At 36.9% G+C, this 19,899-nt stretch overlaps 1 long non-coding RNA gene across 2 annotated transcripts in view; it reads right to left on the reverse strand.

Annotated features, from left to right (window-relative positions):
• Positions 1 to 365: 365 nt before the first annotated feature.
• LOC118171793 overlaps positions 366 to 19,899 on the reverse strand; it is a 49,013-nt gene continuing 29,479 nt past the window's right edge. Inside the window, exons 1-2 of one of the 2 annotated variants that reach the window (XR_004753394.1) lie at positions 15,848 to 15,888; positions 366 to 3,017 (exon numbers count right to left, since the gene is read on the reverse strand). This is a non-coding gene — a long non-coding RNA (uncharacterized LOC118171793). Of the gene's footprint in view, positions 3,018 to 15,847; positions 15,889 to 19,899 lie in introns of those variants that run through there. The other variant, XR_004753395.1, reaches the window with a different exon arrangement.

Consider the following 19,899-nt stretch of genomic DNA (forward strand, 5'->3'; position numbering starts at 1 on the left):
TCCCTGTTCAATAAGGTTCTTTCCAGTCATTTCAGCAGTGTGATTTCCAGTTCTATCCTCCTTAAATAGCAGCAACTTGAGTTCTAACCCAAACTTTGATCCTCATTATGTGAACTTGTCAGGGACACTGGGACATGATTCATGTGATTTTCCTCCTATTTCCATCCCACCTTTCAGGGAAACTCATGACAGCCAAATTTATTAATAACCTTCAAGATGTTTTTCCACAGACCTTGCATTTGTTTGGAGCTTCACAATACAACTAATAAAATCATGAATAGATTTCATAACATTTGCTTAACTTTAAGCTATGTTTAAAAATAATAATAATAATAAAAGAAGAACTACTTGTCCACCTACGCAGCAGGAAAAGATGGTAATTTCATTAGGAAAACTCTTACACTTCTCAGAAAGCCAACACTGGACAAATGGTTGAACTTATGTTTAATGAGCAGTATAAACTGTGTACATTGGGAAATAAATTAGAGTTCAGTAACTAATGTGAGTTGTAAAATCTTGTTTTACTCAATGATAGCAATTACCATTAAAATTTTTGATTACTCACATTTAAAATACTGGCAATTTGACAGGCCTTTAAAACATCTATTTTGGTTGCTAATTTAATTATCTTTTCATCTGATATAGTCATTTGTTTCACAAATTAAAAAAGAAGAGTTTACAGAGGAAAAAGCACAGTAGCATATTAGTGAATATTCTTAGGTTGATCCTCAGCCAACAAATTTCTGTTCATCGCTCAAGCTGTCAACCAGTCTCAGATATGGGATCCCAGTTTCACGTATTGTATTTCTGAGGAGTCAGCCATGAACTTCAGATCCAGATGTTTGGTTTCTGTAGGGTCAGGCTACACAGTACTCCCATTCAGGCTGAAAAATATTTCTAGGAGAACTAATTTAAGTCATGTAGAGAAAATGAAGACAAGAATCCTTGACGACACCTCATTCAGAACAGCAACTATGCCCTTCCAGCTCCTGGGTCATTTTCTTGGCTCTTTGTTTCAGAAAGAATCAATATCATACTTTTTCCTGTTTTTCATCCTTTCATCTCACAACCTTTTTGTCTTTTCTTGTGTTTTGATGCACATTTCCCTGATGATCTCATTTACCTTGTCCGCTCAGAGGCACAAACATACCTTGTATCAAGTTCTTCTATATTTTCAGAATGACCCATTTTCTTTCCTCAGATTAATCTGGTAGTAAGTGCAACAGATTATCAGCTACACCTTGTCAATTTGATACGTGATAGCACATAAAAAGGGTCTGTATGAATTCACAGAAAAATGAAAGCAAGTAAAACACTATCTACATAATAGCTCCATGAGTGGAAATAAAGGTCTTATTTTACCATAATGCTTCTTTAACCCTGCTTTCCTCCACAATTTTAATTTCATTTGAGTTCTTCAATATGTCTTGCATTCCTATATGCCTCTCACTGTCAAGAAAGCCTTCTTTGCAAAGCGAAGTGCACGCCTGAAACGTTCTTTTCTCTCCACTGGGGATCCACCAAAGTACATTCATTACCTTAAATTAAAAGGAAACACTCTAAAATAATGTATTCAGGAATGTGTCTGCAGCAGTTCAGGGTGGCAGATCTATTTGAAACTGAATGTGCACTATTTCTATATGTGAAAGAAATGATGGTCCAGTGGAGTGAGCACACTACCAGAAGCATGAAGGACATCATGTCACCCACACAGAAAACTCATGTCAGTGTCAATAGGAGCAACTTGCAGAGGGGTGTACACCACGGGCCAGGGCTGACCAGCTCTCTCCTTTGCCTCCCATTGCAGAGGGCACACCAGGGCGTATGCCAGAGCATGCTGGGAAGAGAAGAAAGCAGAAAAGGAGAGAAGAGGTATTCAGACCATTTGTAAAATGGGTGGGATTGATCAATATCCATCTACTAGCCATAAGTATTGTATGCTTTACTGAAATAAACTTTGCTTTATTTTATGAAAAAAAAAGTAGATCTAGATGAATGTGAAATAACAATCAAAAGCTAACAGCTGAAAGTGAAAAGCATGACAGGGTCTAAAACACAGTGAGCGGCACCAAAAATTTGTTTTAATTCCTACAGTTGGTAATTTTGGCCTCAGCACTTCATTCATCCTATGTGAGCATTTCAGCTAAAATGGACTCCGCAGTGAGCCATGCAGGTGTTGTGAGCCTGGCTGCATGGGCGGGCACACACTATCGCAACAGATGCCCAGAACAAAAACAGGCTTCCCCCCACAAAGAAAACTCCAATTGTCCTACAGTCCAGCACATTAATAGCATAAACAAACATCCACAACATCCCTCCATCTTTTGCTTTAAATGAAATAAAGGAAAGACCTTTACAAGGCTTTTAGAGAGACAGAGAAGAAGGGCAGAGCAGCTTCCCTCTCCCTCCTCTGACTGATGTCACAGTTCCTGTGGCCAAAACATGTTTGTTGCTAAGCAACTATGTATATATTACTCCCTTCTGTTTCCATTTGGGATTTAACATATGCATTTTCACTTTCATCTCTGATGCATAGTTACATTTGTTTGCAGTGGGTGCCGGAGTGAATGGAAGCTGTCCAGTACGGGATATGCATAAGAACTGAAAGGCACACACAGTGATTTACCAATGTGCATCTTTGTTTCACAGCACAGTTCAATGGGAAACCTACTGAGTGCCATTCACCAGTGGTTGGGCCAATTTTTTCATTCAGGAGTGATGCTGGTTGCTATATAGCAGCTATTGGCTCAAGAAGTGCAGCAGTTCTCAGATGTCATGAAGTAACACAGTGTGCAGATAGCCTGACCGGTAATTATTGCAGATGGATTCTTTCTACGATGATAAAAGAGGTCTGTTCTTTCATCTGGAGTTTTGCATTTTATGCATAAATCCACTTTTTCCTACACCTCTCCCACTTACTTGGCAGGCAATGAAAAAAATCACCTTTTCCTTAAGAATTGCGTGCAGATGACCCAAATCAGTGGCATGCATCGCTTGCATTTTTCTATGAATCAAATCTAAAAAGAAATGAAAAGAGAATAAGGAGAAAAAGAAGGCAGGATGTGAGATTTCATTTATATTATAAATACTGTAATAGAAGAAAAAAATCAGTTTTATAAACCACGTCTATTACCTTGTAATGAAATTATAAGAGAATGCTATTAGTCATGTCTGTATATTTATTCACATTGTGAGTTCAATAATTAAATTAGAAGATCTGACATGGAGTTTACTAAACAAAAATCCATGCTATTAAAAAAAAAAAAAAAAAAAAAAAAAAAAAATAAAATAGCTTCCTTTTAGGTTTAACATTGTCTCTATTAATAAGCATTAAAGAATAAAACACTGGAGGAAATGCAGTCTAGATGATTTGGATTTTGTTATGCTTTTCAGTTTAGCTTAATTTCACACTGGAAGCTTCCATCTAAGTGTAAGCCTAGGATTATTATCACAAGGATAACAAATATCTTCAGCTCAGTTTGCTACTTTCTGCTACTTTCTCCTCCCTGGAACCTCAGACAGGAGAGAGAGCACAGAGGGGGGAAGGGCAGCCTCTAAACCAGCCACAGTGGGTACACAACTTTGAGGAAAAAATGACTTTTTTTCTTTCCCCTGAAGCTCAAGAAACATGAGCTTATAAAAAGGAATATTGTATGAAAGCAACTTGCTCATTCTCGTATACATTGATTCAGGGCAATTCAGATTCACAGCTGAAAGAAAAACTTTGTTCTGGGTGTGCATTGGAACAGTGAGTTAGGGTATTGTAACTCTCATGGCCTCTTCCTCCACAGAAGAAGGATAATTCAGTCAGTGGTATTTGATGTGCTGGCCCCTTTTGCTCTGGGAGTTTTGTGCACCTCGGGACCACATCAGGGCCAAGGGAGGGTGCATGCCGAGCCCCTGGCGGGAGCACCAGCCCCAGATCCCAGCACAGGAAACTCCCACTGGACCAGAGAACAGCAGGCTCAGCTTTCAGCAAGAACTAGGTCCAGCATTTAAAAACAAGATTTGCTTTATAACAGCCATAATCAATTTAAAGCAACAACCAATCATCCTGCACCTTTAAACTGGCCTTAGTTAAGGACCAGCTGCTGTCTGAACACTGCCTTCACAGGATGCAGGACAGGATGCATTCGGCACTTCCCTACTGATCTCAGTGCCACATACACAGTTATTCAGCTGGCAGAATCTGTGACGTGGAGGTTCACCTCGAGCTCACACTTGCACAAGTTAAACTGCTACCAGAAGCCTCAGAGATGCACATGCTTGCCCTGCCACCCCACACACAGAATTTGAAATTCACTGCACAGCCGAAGGATTGACAGCAACTTCACATTTAACTTTTGATCTCTGGATATTTTGCCACCCTTCAAAAAGCACTGCTTTTCTAATTCACATTCCCAGGCATTTGAGTCTAACCAATATTAAAAGAATGTGGCTTATGATAATAGATATATCTATATATCTGCCACAATCTCTAAGATGATCAGTAGACCATTTATTAAAATATACTCTTGATCTCATTTTTTTTTATTCCTGAACCTTAAAATAAAATAAACAAGTAACTGAAGTCTCTCATATGATTCTGTGGTTATTTTTTAGCCAGCTCAGCTGTGTCTTAGAAAGCAAATTAAGTTGGTATCCACAGTGACATAACCAGCTCACAAGAACAGCATCTTTGGTTGGCAGCTGAAGCAGCTACCCCAGGGTGATTCTAGAGACATCAGAAACTACCACCCATGCTTAGTGAACATGTTCCCCCCTTCTCCAAAGTAGCACATCGCCTCTTAATAAAATAACAGTAACATTTATAGAACTGATACTATACTGGTACTATATCTTCCATTTCAGAAGTCATCCTGAAGTGTTCAGCTGAATAAATGATTTTTCATTGTTTTCCCCCAGAGTCTACATTTGGAGAATATTATGGAAAACTGAAGCTAACACAGATGCACACATTCCAGGGATTCAAGAAATGTCCTGCCACTGCAAGTCTGACCAAGGCAAGCAACCTTTGTGGACCTTCCAGGAAGCTTATGAATTTTGTTGCCAAGTTCAAACAGCTCTAAAATACATGAGGAAATGAGATCCCATGGTATTTATACAAATTCCCATGTCAGACATAAACAAATACCTTTGTCTACTGTTCAACAAAAAAAAACAAACTTCCATTAATCTTTCCCAAATGTAAAAGTGGTTATATCATTACAGTGTTAAATCTGGCAAAAAGTACATAAAATATCTATACTGAAACTGGTTGCGGGGGGGAGGGGGAATGTTGCACTCTATTTTTGTTTTTTGATCTGTGGTTACCTTCATTTATATATTTTATATAAATATAAGATAGTCACATACAATTAATAACAATATACTATTATAATATTAGTTGGAATTCAGAAAATATGCAGAATATAATGTTTTTTTGTTGTATCGTACTTAACTCCAAATACATATATATATATATTCCCAACAAATCAGCCTGCCTTTAGGAAAATATTCACAAAGCAAAACTGGCAATAGAAAAATAATTATTTGAAAAACATTATATGAGGTGAGTTGTTGCTTCCCTACTGGATGCCAGTTTAAATTGAGCTAATTTGTTTTACCAGTAGCTTAAGAAAACCCCAGCACAGCAGCATGACAATTAAATCCAGGTGCAAGGACTTAATTCAACAAATTCTAGGTGGATCCTTCCAGTCAGCTCTGTGGGCCCCATCCTCAGCTGTGGCTGAGAACAGATGCCCTTGAAAAAACTCTGTAATCATGATCCATTCAATCCTTGAATAGTGAAGCTGAAATGTGTCCGAAAAAAAATATATATATATATAGAACTGATATTTCTATGTCTAGAATATGAATTGAAACACAACAAAAACATTTGAGGTAAGTAAATCCAAGTAAATGTTTAGATGTTTTTTAGTACAATTATTACATTATACATTTAAAACAATAGCTTGTCTGCAAGATATAAGAGTTTCACCAATTCTGTAAGGTTTAGAAATGACACCTGAAAAAATCATAATCCTAATTGGAAGTCTATATTAATAAAGGGATCAAACTGCAGTTTGCTGTTTTAACTGGTCTATGTTTGAACATGAAAGTTAAAACATTATCTTGAAATACAAGAACTTAGGGAAGAATTACAGATAAACAAACACTTTATAGGTATAAATTGTAATCAAAAGTTTAGATTTGTACAAATTTTTGATCTTGTGTAGCCACACAAGTGTAGTAATTAAGCTTCATTTTTTTCCCCACAATCTGCAGTAAGGTTCTAACAGTATTTCTTACATTGATTTCAAATGAAGATAATTCTATAATACTTTGTTCGCATATCATTACGTATGTTGAATCTAAGAAATAACTTGCGTCTAGATGCAACCAAAAGCATCACATGATTATTTAGTAATTTCTGAAATACAGATATGTATGTTTCTTGTTGTTTTTTGTTTTGTTTTTTAACCAATTTGTGCACAATGTACGGTTACAGGCAATTATTAGGCTCTCAGGACCAACAATTAAAGTTCATAAATGAATTTATATCTACACATTGTGTATATGTATGCATGCTTAAATGGATAAAGATTGTTTTTCATGACATTTGTTAGGAACTTAGCCTCAATTTGTTACCATTGTGTTATTGTCATAACTTTTGTATTCCAGATTTTGAGTAATATTGCAAAAAGATTTTCCCTCCTACAATTTTACATCCAGGAGTTTACCAAATACATTCCAAATATGCACTATTTTATGTTATTATGAAGTTCAACTTTAACTAACATTAATTAGAGGTGTACCAGATGACTCTGATTAAACTAGTGGATAGTGCTTATTCAGATTTAATGTGAGCAATCTGGACATTTTGAAAAACAGCCAAGCTGGGCTCAAATAAAAACCTGCCAAAAATCCAAAGTCTGAATTCAGCCAGGCATGTAAGACTGGTTCCCATGAACATTAAAAATAAAATTAAAATGAGTTGGAAGTCTTGGTTTCCTTCAAACAAGAGAACATCCTCCCTATTCCCCAGAAGAAATATTTCTGCCTTATACATGCTGCCCTTTTAAAGCCACCTCTCAGCACCCAAAACAAGATGAGGAAGATGAACCAAGGAGGTAGTGTTTGTATCAGGTCTTATGTCACTGGATACTGGTTTGTTGGTGAGGGTGGAGTAAAATAGGAAGAGGGCAGCTGCCATTTGAAACACTTTTTCCAAGACTGACATCCAGAAAACAAGAGATGTGTTTTTCACTAGCTTTGAATTTAAAACACACTTTACAGAGACATATCTTATTCATCTGAACCTTTGAACATCTGATGTAAGGTGAGACTTAGGAATCAAATATAGTGGGCTCAGTTTTCTGGTGGTGTAAGATGATGTAACCACTTCAGGTAATGGACTTGTGGCTGCTTACACCCACATTTGGATTTTATAGATTTCCCCCACACACTACCATTTGTTCACTTGTGATGCATGTTTTCTATTTACACTGGTATTAACTTGGACAGAAAAATCAGAATCTAACCCAGAGTGAGATTCTGTATCTTAATAAGACACCAAGTAGAGTTAAATCCATCAATATGGATAAGTAAGCAACATTCAGGTCTCGGGTCAAAATTCAAATGGCAATCTTTTTTTTCCATACATACCTCCAGATGCCATGGTTTGAAAGAGAACATTAAAGACTTAATGAAAGGGCTACTTTTACACTGTCCATTGCTGCATAGTGCAAAACTCCTCTAGGTGAGCTTATTTTCAAAAGTTAAATTTCCTTAAAACAAGATGTTCAGAGAACGGTAAGGTCAGTATAGTTTTTAACCCAAACTACCCTGTATATTAAGGTTTGCTAAAGTGAAAGTGTGCTTAAAAGGCCAAAGGTTCAAATATTTAAGATTTTGAAGATGTCTAACTCCTGTTAGGAACAACCACATTACTGGGTTTCTGGAATACTTTCCCTAAACTACATTGTTTGAAAAAAAATCATGTTCTTAATTTAGTTTTTAGAAAATTACTGGATTTTTAATCTATTTTTTAAAAAGAAATTGTTCCCTTAAACAAAAGGTAGGGTCTTGCTTCATTAAATATGAAACTAAAAAGATTGTGCATGTTTTATGCAAAACATGTTGGCCTACTGGAGACTCACCACCATTAAATCTGTTGGTTCTGTATGCAAAAGGCACCACAAAACTGTACAAATATGGGTGTATTTTTTCATCTGCGCAATTGTTTTACAAGGTAAAATTGGCCAAAAAAGATTGAATTTGAGCTTCTCAAAAACTCATGCTTATAAATTTTAATTCTGGTTTGAAAATTCATTTGCAAAATAAGAAAATTTAACAATAATCTGTAACATACCTAAAGTAGATTTCCTCAAAAATAACCATAGAATGTGTAGGCTTTCTTTTTCACATATCAGCCCATTGAAAAAAATGTTTTGGAAATAAAAAAGAAAAATGACTAACATTAATGTATAATTAGAAGAGAACTCACTATGTTTTTCTGATCAACTGCTAAAATAATTTTAGCATTGTTTAACAGTACATTTTTTCCAGTGCTGTTTATTTTAAGCTTCCAACACTTCCTATCTGTTTTTGCTGATATTTCACAATGGATAATTACATCTATAATTATTATTGGTCATTGGTCATTAATTTATTTCAGAGTATGTACCTCTGTGGGCAGCAATTACTGCACAGCCTTCAAAAAGATATTAACAAAATGAGAACAGAAAATACATTAATTACTGTAAATGTTCTACTGGTTTCTCCCTGGAAAAAGCAAGCATCGAGATTAAGATCACACTTTTTTTTACAGACAATGTCATGCAGCAAAATAAGAAAAATAATCTTACATGGCCAGGAATGTGGACTTTTCCTGGCAGTGCCAATTTTCATTTTAAAAGCTTACAATAATGTTCGTGAATCAAAATTAAATATATATATTTTATTGAGTTAAATTTCTAATACTTTCAGGAAAACTTCTTTTATGTCAAAGTGCTGTAAAAGTGAGAATTTTTAAACACTTCTTGTGTGCTTAGACTACGTTTTGTATTTACAAATTTGAATTGTAAAATTCAAATGTAGTGGGTGCACCCACCACTACTGAATCCATCCGTGTGTATTTTCATCTATAACAAGTGAAAGCAGCTTGAAGGTTAGCCAACAACATGGACATTTGTAGGACATTTTCTACAGGTAGAGGTCTCTGAAAACTATATATCTACATATCCTACAGGGAAAGTCCTGTTTGCCTGAACACAGTAAAAACAGATTCCAGACAGAACTGCCCAGTGAACACCAGAATATGATAAAAAATCATTTGCATTTGCTATGTGAAGCTTTGCTATCACATAGCTTGTTGTTCAGAGTTGGCTGCTTTTCAAAGGGTCAGGGCAGGTTTTGGAGAAAGAGGGGGAAAAAAAAAAAAAAAAAAAAAAAAGAAAAGAACTGAGGTGATTACAATTTCTGACTCATTCTTAAATGGAAGATCTCCTAGACTATCAGCACAAGAAGACAGGGAATATATTTTCCCCTAAGATGCCATGATGGTTATGCTTCCATTTCTTCAGGAACACTGAAATAGCATGTTAGAGAAACCCTGATTTAAATCTGAGCCTCTCCAAGACAAACACATTTACAAGCCACAATTTTAAGATGTATTTGTTCTTCAAGAGCAAGAAATGACATGAACTTAAAGGCAGGCACTTCTGTGCCACCAGTGCCATGCACATGCTCATTGTTTATAGCTTAGTGCACTGACCTGCATGCTCATAACCTGTGAGGCAAAAACTCTGCCTACTGAAAATGTGTGAATGTGCTTGGTAAGAAAGAGTGCCAAGAGGGAAAACATTTTCAGAGATTTGACTATAAAATTCTCCAGGCTTCCCCAGGAAGATATTTTATTTGAAATTTTCTTGGGGAGGTGGGAAGGAGCACAGAGACAAAAAAGGCAGGAGGATGACTTTGAATCTACAACACCCAACTGAAAACTACAGTCATTCCAGATTTATGTCCATGGGACTACACAGAAACTGGATGTGCGAAAGTCTGTGGAAAATAGGCAAAGAAAGCCTAATGATTGCTGACATGGATATGCAGGATTTATCTGAACAGAGATTTGCCGGTGTAGTTTTTGAAGTATATACCCAGCTCTGTATGAGACACCACTGAATGAACTAAACTAAAAAAAAAAAAAAAATCATTTCCCATATGGAAAAAAAAAATACTACATGGATATCTGACTAGCCATTGTGACTCCCTTAATGCCCTTAAATCCATAAATTGGCTACTTAACTGTAACTGAAATAGATCAAAAATTTAACTTCATACTAAGAGTCCAAGTTCCCTTCAAACTGAGCAGATTAAGCACCATCCGCTGGTGTCCTTTCTGACAGCTCCACACTTGATTGGATCTTATTGACTGAACATCACAGGCTAGACAAATTCTTAGCTTTTGAAATAACTTCAGCTCAGTTTTTAAGCTCTGACATTACAGTCAAAACTCAGCCAAAATGATTTACAGTGAAATTAAACATGAAAACATCATTAAAATAACCGTGATAAGGTTAAGACCTAAAGTACGCATGCTTTCTAAAGGCAGCCACAGAAGCAGTTTGTCCTGGGTGCCCAGTTAATACAGAAACAGAACCATGCACACTGTGCTTATGCAGCATGTATGAGTTGCAGACTTTCAATATTTTATAAAATATTCCCTTTCTTCAGCTTGACTCTGTTTACCACTTTCACAATTATTCATGCACTATCTGTTGATGTTTTATTTTAAATGTAAAGCTCAACTATTTTTTCTGTGCCATTTCTTCAAGTAACATTGCAAGAGAGATAATCAGTATTTTGATTTTTAGAGTACAGTATAGACAATAAAATCAGTCTATTTATTAGTACTGATAGCACGGTATTGTTTGCAAAAAGGCTTTTTTATTGTTCATGGGAAAAAAAAAAATCCCTAACAAACATTTTCTTCCAAAAAAATGTTTATCAAAATGTGAATGAAAAACTAAATTCTGCTATAATCACATATGTCCAGCCACCTGGTTTATGATCAAGGCAACAAGTAGAATAACACTGATAATTCAGGTATAGTTTTAATGGTCCAAAATCCTTTTAAAATATGTAATTGGCCTCAAGATACTCATCTTTTCTCAGAAAGATTACTCAAACAAAATCAATAGCTTTTAATACACATATACTGTCAGAAATTATCTTTTCACTAATATCATCTCAACAATACTTTGGCTTATATCCTATGCATCTGGTGAAAATATGTCCTTTCTCCCATTATTCTTTGTCAAAAAGTCTAGTTTTTTGTATATCATTATCAAGGAGAAATTATGAGATTTAGAAATAAATTGCTTCTTCCTTCCTTCTACCTCAAATCTTTGCCCATTTTCAATAGGTAAAGTGAAACATCCTGGAACACTCATGGATATTGTCAGCTGGAAAAATCTGTAATAATAATAAAATGTTAACTTCTTGCATGCATTATTCATCAGAGGATTTCACAGGTGGTGTCATCCTTCCCACTTCCTCTAACAGAGGAACCAAGATTCGGATATGGTAAAGATGATATGCTTACAGGTCTACATCAATGTACAATAGCTGAGAATCTCAGGTACCCTTTAACTTTTCTAACTAAAAGCATAACTGGGAATCATCAAACAACGAGTGCTAAGAAAAGCTCCACACATATAAAACTTGAGCTAATTATCACAAAGGAAATGACTGAAGTCAGGGAAGCCTCTCCTGGAGAAAGAGAGCATCTTCCATGAGGTTCTTTTAATCAGTGATGAAGATGAGGACCAGCCCTGATCTACCCTCAGTGTGAGGAAGACAGATGACAGCTCACTGTAACTCTCCTAGAAATACTGACAGATGTTTTCTGACTCCACAAGTAGCGTCCAGCTCATTGGACAGACTTTCTAAACTCCCTGTCTTTCTAGCAGTTGATGTTTTGCAGGTCTCTTCAGATTTCCATAGCCGAATCTAAGGACCAGACCTTTCAGCATTATTATCACAGCAACATTTAAGGACCCTACACAATGGTAGCCAGTATTTTAATGCTGCATTTTTATACTCTCCTCTGTGCTATGGAAGACTTGGAAAATACATGAAAAATTATCCTAAATCTGCTTCCTTCCTGATCAAACTAAGAGGTATTGCATAATCTTTCCCTCTTCTCAGCATACATTTTCCCATTCGAGTTCCTTTAATGGCTTCCCCTTCCCCTTTTGTATCGTATTCCAGTATTTCATCTTCACTTCAAGGCACTGCACTCTACCAGTCCTTCCTGTGTGTCAACCCTCCTTTCCTCATAGTAAATCTCCTGCTGGCTGTACTCTTCTCATACTGCTCTTCCTAATGCTTCTTCATAACCTCCTCTCATGATTTCTCTTAAATGTTGTCACTTTTACACAGAAAATCTGTTCCAGTTCTTAAGCACCAACTACTCCTTTTCACTGAAATATTTCTATAAAAAAAATTCTTTTCAAAGCTTAGGGAAAATAAATAAATAAATAAATGTAGAAAAACAGGATGGGTTTTTTTGTGTGCATGTTTGTGAGAACTGGGCTTGATAGGCAGTTGAAAACAAATATGGAACTACTGAACTTATGAAATAAGCTGAAAATGAAAGACAAAGAATTAATGTCAGGATGATATTTCAGGAAAAGGAACCAATAACTGGGAGGGAGGCGATGAACATGACTACATTACTAATATTGCAGTCCAAGATAAAGTAATGCAATTAAGATAAAGTAATATGTGTTGTGAAAAATGTGTTTACTCCATATATAAAATGGCTGCTTCTGAGCTAGTGATTTTCATGTAGACATTACAACTAGGAATTATTATATTTCCATGAAAATATCAGCTGACTGCTTGATAATGGTTATAAAGGTCGTTCTCATGTTGGAAATAAGAATGGAACTGGAAAAAAAAATAACCAACATACTATTTTACTGTACAAACCCATGCTTCTACACTTTGTAAACCATGTTTGTTTCTAAGTCCCACACTTCAAAAAGTGTCTTTAGACTAGGAAATATTCAGAGAAAGGCACTGAAGATGAATGGATTCCATACAAGGAAAGACTGAGTAGGCTAAGACAATTCATCCTGGAAAAGAGACCACTTAAGGGGGAAAAAAGCAATGGAGGTCTGTACAACCATGAGTGACTAAGACAACAGTGCAGAGATTCATTGCTCATTGCCTCTTTCAAAACAGGAAATAAGGGTCATCAAGGGAAGCTAGCTGATTTGAGTTCAAAACAAACAAGCTGTTCTTCATTCATATGTAGCAGAGTTCTGTAAATCCTTGCCAAAAAAAAAAAAAAAAATGTAACAAACAAAACTTTATTGGTTTCAAGGACAGACTCAATAAGAATTTGAAAAAAAAAGAGCTAGTGGGTGTTAGTAAATGGACAAGCCACCGTAGGATCAGAGTCAGAATAGCTAGAGACTAGAATACTCAGCAGAAAGATTTTAGACATTTGCCTCATTCATACTGTATGATCTTCCTTCAACATCTAAATCTGGCCAGTGTTGGAAAAAGAATAAAGCTAGACAAGCCCTTTGCCTGAACTACTGGAGTTGCTCTTAGAAATAATTTCTGAGTATTATAACAAAAATACACAGGACAGTTTATGTTTCTGAACAATGTCATCTATTGAAAAAGTGTAATCACAAGAGGAGAGAGGGTGATGCTTCATTGGGCTGTGCTATGATCCAAGGGCAACTAAGATTTTAATAGCAGGAGGCAAACTCGGAATATAAGTCAGTTTAGAGGTAATCTCACATGTACAAGACTGCTTATCTAAACCATTCCTGTATATTAGATCCAATTTGGGTTTTACACAGTTTAAGGCTGACTGGCACGCTCTCAATTTTATAATGGATTATGCCTGGGCTCTTTCAGAAACACACTGAATCTAGGTGAACAATCCCTTGGCTCTGAGGAGAAGCTGAAGGGCTGTGAGCCTGTTTACCCCATGTCCTCAAACATACCCTGGAGACTGCAGTGTGACGAGATGCTGTCAATCACCTTTTTGAAAATCTCAGCCAATAAACAAATATAGGTCTCTATCAACAGCCATGTCACTTCTCCATGTTCTGTTTGCCACTTAAGTGAACAACTACCATCTCCTTTCTTGTCGCATACATCAGCAGGGCACCCTGTCAGGGATTAATAAAGAATAATCCAGTGATAAATTATAGGCAGAAAATCTGGAACAGATTTCATGAGATGAAACTTTGGCTAGCATACAGCACTCACAACACTTGGAACATCTTCTGTGTCAATGATTAACACTTCGCTGAGCATTCTGAATACATAGGGTATTTCATATGCAATCACTGACCTTAATGAGAGCAAAGGTAAAATTTTCCAATTTTAGGGAGAAAAAAAAAAAATGATCAAGAAGCTTTCAGCCATAACAATATCCTGAGTCAACACATGGACTCGAAGCAGGACTTCCTGCAAAAAATTGCTTGTGAAAAGTTTCAAAATACCACCAACTGCCACCTTATATCCCTTCTTGACACACTACTCATACTTCGAGAAGTCTTCCAAGCATAATCCACACTCCAGTAAGTTAGGGGAACAAACCTGCAGTGCTAAAGGAGATGCTAACTGGAAGCTCTTCCAATATGACACATTGCAGAAACCTCTGAGTGTCTTACAGAATACACAGGTGATGCTTAGGGCTTTTTCCTAGGCTTGTGCAAAGCATCCCAGAGACCCTTATTACTTACAAGGAATGCAATATGAACTTATACAAAAAAATCTAGAATAAGGTCCTAATCAGGAATGGAATTAACTACAAGGAATCCTTCCTCATATAAAACGAGCTATTTAGACAGACATTGATGAATGAAGCCTGTGACATCCTCTCTCTGGAGCACAGTAAAGAGATGACTCACATTTCAATAATAGGAAAGTCATTGCCAGAAGAGGAATAAGTGGATGTAAATAATGGCTGAAATATGCAGACCGTTTCTAAAGTACAGTAAGAGCAGCATATGTAGCAAGTAAACATACTTTGATATTTAAAACAAGGTGCTGCTTGGCGTTGGTATTTTACATTTATGTAAAAACCAAATCCCATTTCTTCAGGTAAATTATGCTGAAACCTGGAAAATCCTGAGGCAGATAAAAGCAACCCACCAAGCATGAATGGGGGAAACACACTGATGCTCAAATCAATGTAGTCAAAACTAGTTCTTAGAGAAGGTGCTACAACACCATCTCTGTCCCTGTAAAATAAGCTGCACAGATTTCTGACAATAATATTCTGATTCAGAGATAGAGAAAGAGAAGGGAAACCCACCCTGAGGGTAAGCCAGACACTGATAAATCCTAGCAATTCCTCTATCATCTGCAAATCACATTCAATTGAAACGCATTACAAAAGGATGTACACTGCAGATCTGAAAGCCAAGTATCCTTAATAGATTTTGATGCTCACCCTTATATATATAAAGAGATTTCCTCTAGCACCACCCACACTGTTTTTTCCCCATTCCCACCCACTCCCATCCACCACTCTTCAACTGCTGTTGGCTGAAGCATGCCTTCCATCCACTGATCTCCCTTCAGCCCAGCTACATAGCTGTCCTGGCTTTACAACTGAACATCAGACAAGAGGTTCCATTAAAAGTTGGAAAAACAAAATAGAACAAAGAGAAATACTATCCTCTTTCCTCAAAGAAATGTAAAAGACCTTTACTTCCTCACTTGACACCCAGAAGAAAACAAGAATATTAATTATTTATTCCTTTCAACTAGTCATTCCCACCTAGGTCTTCTCACAGCTACAATAAACTACTCCCCAAATTACCTCCTCCTCCCTGAATCAGGACAGGATTTAGAGCTACCCTGTGGTACCCCCCTTTATAGACTGGTGGGTGAATCAATTAAAACCCCACACCTGGCTACCCTGAAAATCCCTGAACTCTGTTCAGTTAGCTGTGGCCCTTACTCTAGCAAAACGGAGAAGATTAACTCCTTCCCTACCATCCCCTGGTCTTAGTTTATATAATCCATTTCATACACCATAACCACCAAACAGGCACTCAAAGCCCTTAAAGCCTGAATAAAATGAAACCTGAAAGAATATTCCAACCGCTTTGTTGCATCTGTTTTTTTGTTTTGCCCTTTTTTTTTTTTTACTGCAGAGACCTAGTCTATTAATTTCCATTAAGAAACTAAATTTGATAAATAGATAACATTATAAAAAGAAAATGTAATTAGCATGTAGCCTTGGTAGATGTAAACTTACTGGTACCCAGGAGTAATAGCAGTTTATGTGGAAACTAGAATATTACTATAATTATGAAAATGAATGTATAATTTATGCACAGAAGATGGTAAATATGCAAGGTGTGTAGAGGATATGATTATATTACATTTTCTTGTTTCTATTGATAGCTGATAAATCTTTAGAATGTGTTGAAACGATGCAATATTCTGCATGATTTTTGGATGGCCATGATTTCTGATAAAGTTTTTTTTCCTTTGTTTTTAATTAAACTCCATTTTACAACAGCAGCCCTTCCCCTGCTTTATTATGCCAAAGAAGCATATGGAAATATAAACACTGAGATGTTACTGATTTATTTTGATGTTGGAGCATTTTGCTCTTGTGTAAACATTTCTTGTGACATGAATATGGATAGTTTCAAATCTTAGAAGAGTTCATTACTAAAGGTAGCATATGTTTTTGACTCCTGAACCATGAGGGAAATGAGAACACCCAGCTTGCCAAACAGTAAATTGTAAACAGTTGGTACACCCCTAAGCAAAAGACTGAAATAATTACTGTATCTGTGTTTTAGAGTAGCCAGCTCATTTTTATGTCTCATTTTTGTTTGTTTGTTTTTCATTTTGCTGATTTATTTTTTTTTTTTTTTTCTGCTAGGTTTGTAGATGCAGTCTAAACATATACTTTGGGCCTGCAGCATTGTGATTCTACGCATACAGATGTCAGTGTGGATTCCTGGATTCCTGGATACCCTACGACCATGTATAAAAGCCTGTGCTGAAGGAGTCAGTCATCTGTTTCGCTTCCAGACCTACTCATAATATACTTTTTTTTTTTTTTTTTTTTAAACCCGGACTCCATGTTGCAAGGCACCAGGCTTCTGCAGCCCATCAAGGGATTTTGAATACTTTCACCACTTTGAATATAATGAGAAACTGAGGCCAGTAACTATTCTGGCACACTTACACAGAGCTTGGCCAGAGCTGAATTACATGAATGGTTATTTTATGTGTCATCTGTAAATTCTCACTGAATTTTTCCAAAGAGTCTGGCATCCTCGTGCCCTCACCCCTCAAGGAGCTGCCCTTCCACATGGTTCAACTTGTGCTAGGATTGTTCCTGCTGCTATGGCAGCAAGGTCCAAGGCTGTGCTCTGCGGTCCTTGGGGATACCTCCCCACACACATATAATGCCTTGAAGAGTGTACCCTTCTCTTTATGAAACAGCAAAAAACACAGAGCTGGATGGGCATACAGAGATACATAGATAAATATGTTAGATATTTAGATATATGTATAGATATTCAGAGATACATAGACATTACTGCTTTTAACAGTAAGCTGACATTCCCCTTCTTCTTACGCTGCCATGTTTTATTGTTCCTGCTGAAAATTAGGCACCCAGCCTTGTCCTCAGAACAGGGAGGAGTGGAGTGGGGGATTGCACACACCAGTCTGAACGTGGAGGTTAACAGATGAAATTTTGGTATATTTGCTATCTGCTTTGGTGTGCCTGCTTGGACTTGGACATAAATGCTCTTCTGTGGCCATGTTCCTATGCTTGATTTTTCTTCTCCTCCGCAGTCCCCCATATTTTTCCATATGCACAGCAGAGTTCTTGATGCCCTCTGCTATATTATTTAAGGATTTGAATGGAGCTGAAATGGTGGACATAGATGAAGCAAAGATACAGCTTTAAAAGTAGGAGAGAAAGCTGTCCAGTCGCCCAGCTGTAACCTTATCACATGATAGCTTATGAGTTGCATTCAGCACTCCGGATAAATCTGTCCTGGACGTCAGTATTTAAAGATCTTAGGTGCTTATCTGTCTTTGGGAATCTGGGTCAAATGATTCGCCTTGGTCCAAGCAGTAGGTTGATAATGTAACTATTCCCAGGATTAGGAATCCAGGGTCCTGAGTCATAGGTTAGTGCTCTTTCTAGTGCCAGATACACAACCAATCACACTAGATTCACACTTAGTGTTGGCTGGAGTCAGGACTGGAGTTTATGAACCACTACACTGTATATAATACCATAACCACTTATGGGTGCTTAAGGATAAAAAAAAAAAAAAAAAAAAAAAAAAAGGCAAGATAATTCTTTATGTGTTCCCCTCTCCTGGGGAAAAGGAATGAAAGAACAACATACTACAGATGTGACTGACATTGTTTAACATATTAATGGGTGACAGGCAATATGGTAAAGAGAACAGGGAGAGACACCACACAGACTTGCATGCCCTCCATCTCTTGGTCAGTACCACTGCTCGCTCAGCACCCAAAAACCCATAGAGTCAAACAGCTCCACCTCACAGGCATCCACTGAATGCTCCTCTTGACATACATGTGCATGGATTTATCCAACTTTGTTACATTAGAACTGTTAAGAAGAAGCACTTCCCAGGAGCATGTATAGCATTACACACTATCATTACAGGCATAAGCAAATCTCTTTTTCTTAATACTGGGCTCAGTGGTCTAACATCTGGGCCTGGTGTCACATTAAATACTGTTGAAGAAAGGCAAATGAGCTCTAACATTCAAGTTTGTATCAATACACTGGCAAGCATGCATCATAAACCTTTAACGAATCTCTAGAAATTCCTTTTGTCCCAGCAAGTTACATATTTGGCAAATTCACCTGTTGTGTAATGTTATTGTCTTCTAGTGTAGTTACATGAAGGATGAATTAATCCTGTTACCAAATGATTTTTACAAACAAATAATTGAGGTTAACTGAATGAGAAATAAATAGACTCTGCTATTTAAAAGCCAAAGTGAGACAAAAACTGCTTCCCTTATTAACTCCTTTAAATCTCTGGAAAAAAAAAAAAAAAAAAAAAAAAAAAAAAAAAGTGTCAAAGGTCAGGAAATATAACACAACCTGAACTGCAATGTTGCATGCTCTTTCAGCAAAAGGAAGAGCTCAAGTACTAGTGGAGGACAAGGAACTGATCAAGCAGCAACAAGTTCATTCTTCCAACATATAAAGAGCAGAACATAGCTCCTTTGTTCCACATTTGTTTCATGCAGTTATCAACCAGAATTTACTTAGGGTTTCATTCAGTGTCATTGTATGTACTCATTCAAAGTGTATGGACAGAGTGATAACACTGTGATAAGCACAGAGATAACGGCCCATTTTTCTCTCTCTCACCCCCACATTTCATGGACTCTGTTAAGCTTGATCCACCTCAGGTTTTTAGGTAAAACAAAATGTAAAGCAGAAGAGAAGAGGGAAGAAAAGGTTCAAGAGAAATAAGAAGGGTGTCAAATGTCAGAAGTATAGATTAGCAAATGCAGGCCTAACTTAGGCAATGGCAGTTTGAAAACTTGGAAAAGATCTGACATGTTCATGATTGATGTTGAAGTTATGTGAGTATAGCAGATTTCATGTTGCTAGGTAGCATTTAGATGACAGCTGAGGCTAAAATCTGTTGTAATGAATGAGTACAGCACAGGTATATCTTAAGGAGTGATCTTAAGAGAGATTGCTCATCACCGAATGCTTGCTGATGTTTATTTCTTTGGTCATGAATCCTTCACTCTGCTTTAGCTCTTTTGCTCTAGCTGCAAGTTTTGGTATCACCTACCAATCATTTTAAGATCTTACAGCAGAAAGCCATTTCA

Source organism: Oxyura jamaicensis, chromosome 9 (genome assembly GCF_011077185.1).
Source record: "Oxyura jamaicensis isolate SHBP4307 breed ruddy duck chromosome 9, BPBGC_Ojam_1.0, whole genome shotgun sequence".
NCBI classification, from domain to species: Eukaryota; Metazoa; Chordata; class Aves; order Anseriformes; family Anatidae; genus Oxyura; species Oxyura jamaicensis.